The sequence below is a fragment of the Brienomyrus brachyistius genome, unplaced genomic scaffold, assembly GCF_023856365.1.
Source record: "Brienomyrus brachyistius isolate T26 unplaced genomic scaffold, BBRACH_0.4 scaffold84, whole genome shotgun sequence".
NCBI lineage: Eukaryota > Metazoa > Chordata > Actinopteri > Osteoglossiformes > Mormyridae > Brienomyrus > Brienomyrus brachyistius.
In genome coordinates this window covers 811,088-816,429 of record NW_026042359.1, presented here as the reverse complement: position 1 = coordinate 816,429, position 5,342 = coordinate 811,088, and the positions used below count along the sequence as shown (strand labels likewise).

Sequence of the window (5,342 nt, the reverse complement as noted above, 5' to 3'; positions counted from 1 at the left end):
ATAGCAATGGCTAAAGGTAAGATAGAATTGGATAAGGTAGCATAGGAGTGGCTAATATATGATAGAATAAGCTGGTTAGGATAGAGTAATATGAGATAGAATAGTATAAGGTAGGATTGGAATGATTAGGGCAAGATAGAATAGGATGTGGTAGGATAAGAATGTGTAGTATAGGATAAGATAGGATATGAACGGCTAAGATATAAAAGAATAGGATAAGGTAGAATAGGAATGCCAATTGTAAGATAGAATAGCATGTGGTAGGATTAGAATGGGTAAGATAGGATGGAATAGAATAAGGTAGCATATGAATGGCTAAGATATGATTGAATAGAATAAGGTAGGATAGCAATGGCTAAAGGTAAGATAGAATTGGATAAGGTAGCATAGGAGTGGGTAATATATGATAGAATAAGCTGGTTAGGATAGAGTAATATGAGATAGAATAGTATAAGGTAGGATAGGAATGGTTAAGGTAAGATAGGATAGGATGTGGTAGGATAAGAATGTGTAGTATAGGATAAGATAGGATAGGAACGGCTAAGATATAAAAGAATAGGATAAGGTAGAATAGGAATGCCAATTGTAAGATAGAATAGCATGTGGTAGGATTAGAATGGGTAAGATAGGATGGAATAGAATAAGGTAGCATATGAACGGCTAAGATATGATAGAATAGAATAAGGCAGGATAGCAATGGCTAAAGGTAAGATAGAATTGGATAAGGTAGCATAGGAGCGGCTAATATATGATAGAATAAGCTGGTTAGGATAGAGTAATATGAGATAGAATAGTATAAGGTAGGATTGGAATGACTAGGGCAAGATAGAATAGGATGTGGTAGGATAAGAATGTGTAGTATAGGATAAGATAGGATAGGAACGGCTAAGATATAAAAGAATAGGATAAGGTAGGTTAGGAATGGCTAAGGAATGATATAATCGGATTAGATAGGAACAGCTAAGATAGCATTTGCTAGGATAGCAACGGGTAAAGTAAGATAGAGTAGGATGTGGTAGGTTAAGAATGGCTAAGATATGATAATATAGGATAAGGTAGCATAGGAACGGCTAAGATATGATAGAATAAGCTGGTTAGGAAAGAGTAATATGAGATAGAATAGTATAAGGTAGGATTGTAATGACTAGCGCAAGATAGAATAGGATGTGGTAGGATAAGAATGTGTAAGATAGGATAAGGTAGGTTAGGAACGGCTAAGGTATGATATAATCGGATAAGATAGGAACGGCTAAGATAGCATTTGGTACGATAGCAACGGGTAAGGTAAGATAGAGTAGGATGTGGTAGGATAAGATTGGCTAAGATATGATAAAATAGGATAAGGTAGTATAGGAACGGCTAAGATATGAGGGAATAAGCTGGTTTGGAACGGCTAATATAAGACAGAGTAAGATAAGGTAGGATAGGAATGGCTAAGGTATGATAGAATAGGATGTGGTAGCATATGAACGGCTAAGATATTACAGGATAGGATAAGGTAGGATAGGAATGGATAAAGGTAAGATAGAATAGGAGAAGGTAGCATAGGGATGTCTAAGGTAAGATAGAACAGGATAAGGTAGCATAGGAACGGCTAAGATATTATAGAATAAGCTGGTTAGGAAAGACTAATATGAGATAAAATAATATAACTTAGGATTGGAACAGCTGAGGTATGATAGAATCGTATAAGATAGGAACGGCTAAGATAGCATTAGGTAGGATAGCAACGGGTAAGCTAAGAAAGAATAGGATATGGTATGATGAAAATGGCAAAGATATGATAGGATAAGGTGGTATAGGAACGGCTAATATGAGATAGAATAAGATAAGGTAGGATAAAAATGGCTAAGGTATGATAGAATAGGCCAAGATAGGATAGGAATGGCGAAGGTAAGATAGAATAGGATAAGGTAGGATAGGAATGGTTAAGGTAAGATAGAATAGCATGTGGTAGGATTAGAATGGGTAAGATAGGATGGAATAGAATAAGGTAACATATGAATGGCTAAGATATGATAGAATAGAATAAGGTAGGATAGTAATGGCTAAAGGTAATATAGAATAGGATAAGGTAGCATAGGAACGGCTAAGATATGATAAAATAAGCTGGTTAGGAAAGAGTAATATGAGATAGAATAGTATAAGGTAGGATTGGAATGATTAGGGCAAGATAGAATAGGATGTGGTAGGATAAGAATGTGTAGTATAGGATAAGATAGGATAGGAACGGCTAAGATATAATAGAATAGGATAAGGTAGGATAGGATGTGGTAGGATTAGAATGGGTAAGATAGGATGGAATAGGATGAGGTAGGAAAGGAACGTGTAAGATATGGTAGAATATGCTAAGGTAGGATAGGAATGGTTAAGGTAAGATAGGATAGGATGAGGTAGGATAAGAATGTGTAGGATAGGATAAGATAGGATAGGAACGGCTAAGATATAAAAGAATAGGATAAGGTAGAATAGGAATGCCAATTGTAAGATAGAATTGCATGTGGTAGGATTAGAATGGGTAAGATCGGATGGATTAGAATAAGGTAGCATATGAACGGCTAAGATATGATAGAATAGAATAAGGTAGGATAGCAATGGCTAAAGGTAAGATAGAATTGGATAAGGTAGCATAGGAATGGCTAAGATATGATAGAATAACTGGTTAGCAAAGAATAATATGAGCTAGAATAGTATAAGGTAGGATTGGAATGACTTGGGCAAGATATAATAGGATGTGGTAGGATAAGAATGTGTAAGATAGGATAAAGTAGGTTAGGAACGGCTAAGGTATGACATAATCGGATGAGATAGGAACGGCTAAGATAGCATTTGGTAGGATAGCAACGGGTAAGGTAAGAGAGTAGGATGTGGTAGGATAAGAATGGCTAAGATATGATAAAATAGGATAAGGTAGTATAGGAACGGTTAAGATATGAGGGAATAAGCTGGTTTGGAACGGCTAATATAAGACAGAATAAGATAAGGTAGGATAGGAATGGCTAAGGTATGATAGAATAGGATGTGGTAGCATATGAACGGCTAAGATATTATAGGATAGGATAAGGTAGGATAGGAATGGATAAAGGTAAGATAGAATAGGAGAAGGTAGCATAGGAATGGCTAAGGTAAGATAGAATAGGATAAGGTAGCATAGGAACGGCTAAGATATGATAGAATAAGCTGGTTAGGAAAGAGTAATATAAGATAGAATAGGATGAGGTATGATAGGAACAGCTGAGGTATGATAGAAACGTATAAGACAGGCATGGCTAAGATATTATTAGGTAGGATAGCAATGGGTACGCGAAGATAGAATAGGATGTGGTAGGATGAAAATGGCAAAGATATGATAGGATAAGGTAGTATAGGAACGGCTAATATGAGATAGAATAAGATAAGATAGGATAAAAATGGCTAAGTTATGATAGAATAGGCCAAGATAGGATAGGAATGGCTAAGGTAAGATAGAATAGGATAAGGTAGGATAGGAATGGTTAAGGTAAGATAGGATAGGATGTGGTAGGATAAGAATGTGTAAGATAGGATAAGGTAGGATAGGAACGGCTAAGATATAAAAGAATAGGATAAGGTAGAATAGGAATGCCAATTGTAAGATAGAATAGCATGTGGTAGGATTAGAATGGGTAAGATAGGATGGAATAGAATAAGGTAGCATATGAACGGCTAAGATATGATAGAATAGAATAAGGTAGGATAGCAATGGCTGAAGGTAATATAGAATAGGATAAGGTAGCATAGGAACGGCTAAGATATGATAGAATATGCTGGTTAGTAAAGAGTAATTTAAGATAGAATAGTATAAGGTAGGATAGGAACAGCTGAGGTATTATAGAATCGTATAAGATAGGAACGGCTAAGATAGAATTAGGTAGGATAGCAACGGGTAAGCTAAGATAGAATAGGATGTGGTAGGATGAAAATGGCTAAGGTATGATAGAATAGGCCAAGATAGGATAGGAATGGCTAAGGTAAGATAGAATAGGATAAGGTAGCATAGGAATGGTTAAGTTAAGATAGGATATGATGTGGTAGGATAAGAATGTGTAGGATAGGATAAGATAGGATAGGAACGGCTAAGATATGATAGAATATGCTGGTTAGTAAAGAGTAATTTAATATAGAATAGTATTAGGTAGGATTGGAATGACTAGGGCAAGATAGAATAGGATGTGGTAGGATAAGAATGTGCAAGATAGGATAGGAACGGCTAAGATATAATAGAATAGGATAAGGTATGATAGGAATGCCAATTGTAAGATAGAATAGGATGTGGTAGGATTAGAATGGGTAAGATAGGATGGAATAGGATGAGGTAGGAAAGGAACGGGTAAGATATGATAGAATAGGATAAGGTAGCATAGGAACGGATAAGATATGATAGAATATGCTGGTTAGGAAAGAGTAATTTGAGATAGAATAGTATAAGGTAGGATTGGAATGACTAGGGCAAGATAGAATAGGATGTGGTAGGATAAGAATGTGTAAGATAGGATAAGGTAGGTTAGGAACGGCTAAGGTATGATATAATCGGATTAAATAGGAACGGCTAAGAGCATTAGGTACGATAGCAACGGGTAAGCTAAGATTGAATAGGATATGGTTCGATGAAAATGGCAAAGGCATGATAGGATAAGGTAGTATAGGAACGGCTAATATGAGATAGAATAAGATAAGATAGGATAAAAATGGCTAAGGTATGATAGAATAGGCCAAGATAGGATAGGAATGGCTAAGGTAAGATAGAATAGGATAAGGTAGGATAGGAATGGTTAAGGTAAGATAGGATAGGATGTTGTAGGATAAGAATGTGTAGGATAGGATAAGATAGGATAGGAACGGCTAAGATATAATAGAATAGGATAAGATAGGATAGGAATGCCAAATGTAAGATAGAATAGGATGTGGTAGGATTAGAATGGGTAAGATAGGATGGAATAGGATAAGGTAGGAAAGGAACGGGTAAGATATGATAGAATAGGTTAAGGTAGGATAGGAATGGTTAAGATAGGATAGGATGTAGTAGGATAAGAATGTGTAGGATAGGATAAGATAGGATAGGAACGGCTAAGATATAAAAGAATAGGATAAGGTAGGATAGGAATGCCATTTGTAAGATAGAATAGCATGTGGTTGGATTAGAATGGGTAAGATAGGATGGAATAGAATAAGGTAGCATATGAACGGCTAAGATATGATAGAATAGAATAAGGTACGATAGCAATGGCTAAAGGTAAGATAGAATAGGATAAGGTAGCATAGGAACGGCTAAGATATGATAAAATAAGCTGGTTAGGAAAGAGTAATATGAGACAGAATAGCAT

General features: G+C 35.8%; 1 long non-coding RNA gene across 1 annotated transcript; it reads left to right on the top strand.

The window, feature by feature from the left end:
* The first annotated feature begins 1,667 nt into the window (after positions 1 to 1,667).
* Positions 1,668 to 4,964, top strand: LOC125727025 (uncharacterized). The gene is made up of 3 exons (XR_007388515.1): positions 1,668 to 2,373; positions 3,086 to 3,824; positions 4,448 to 4,964. It is a non-coding gene; the product is annotated as an uncharacterized LOC125727025 (long non-coding RNA).
* The last annotated feature ends 378 nt before the right edge of the window (positions 4,965 to 5,342 follow it).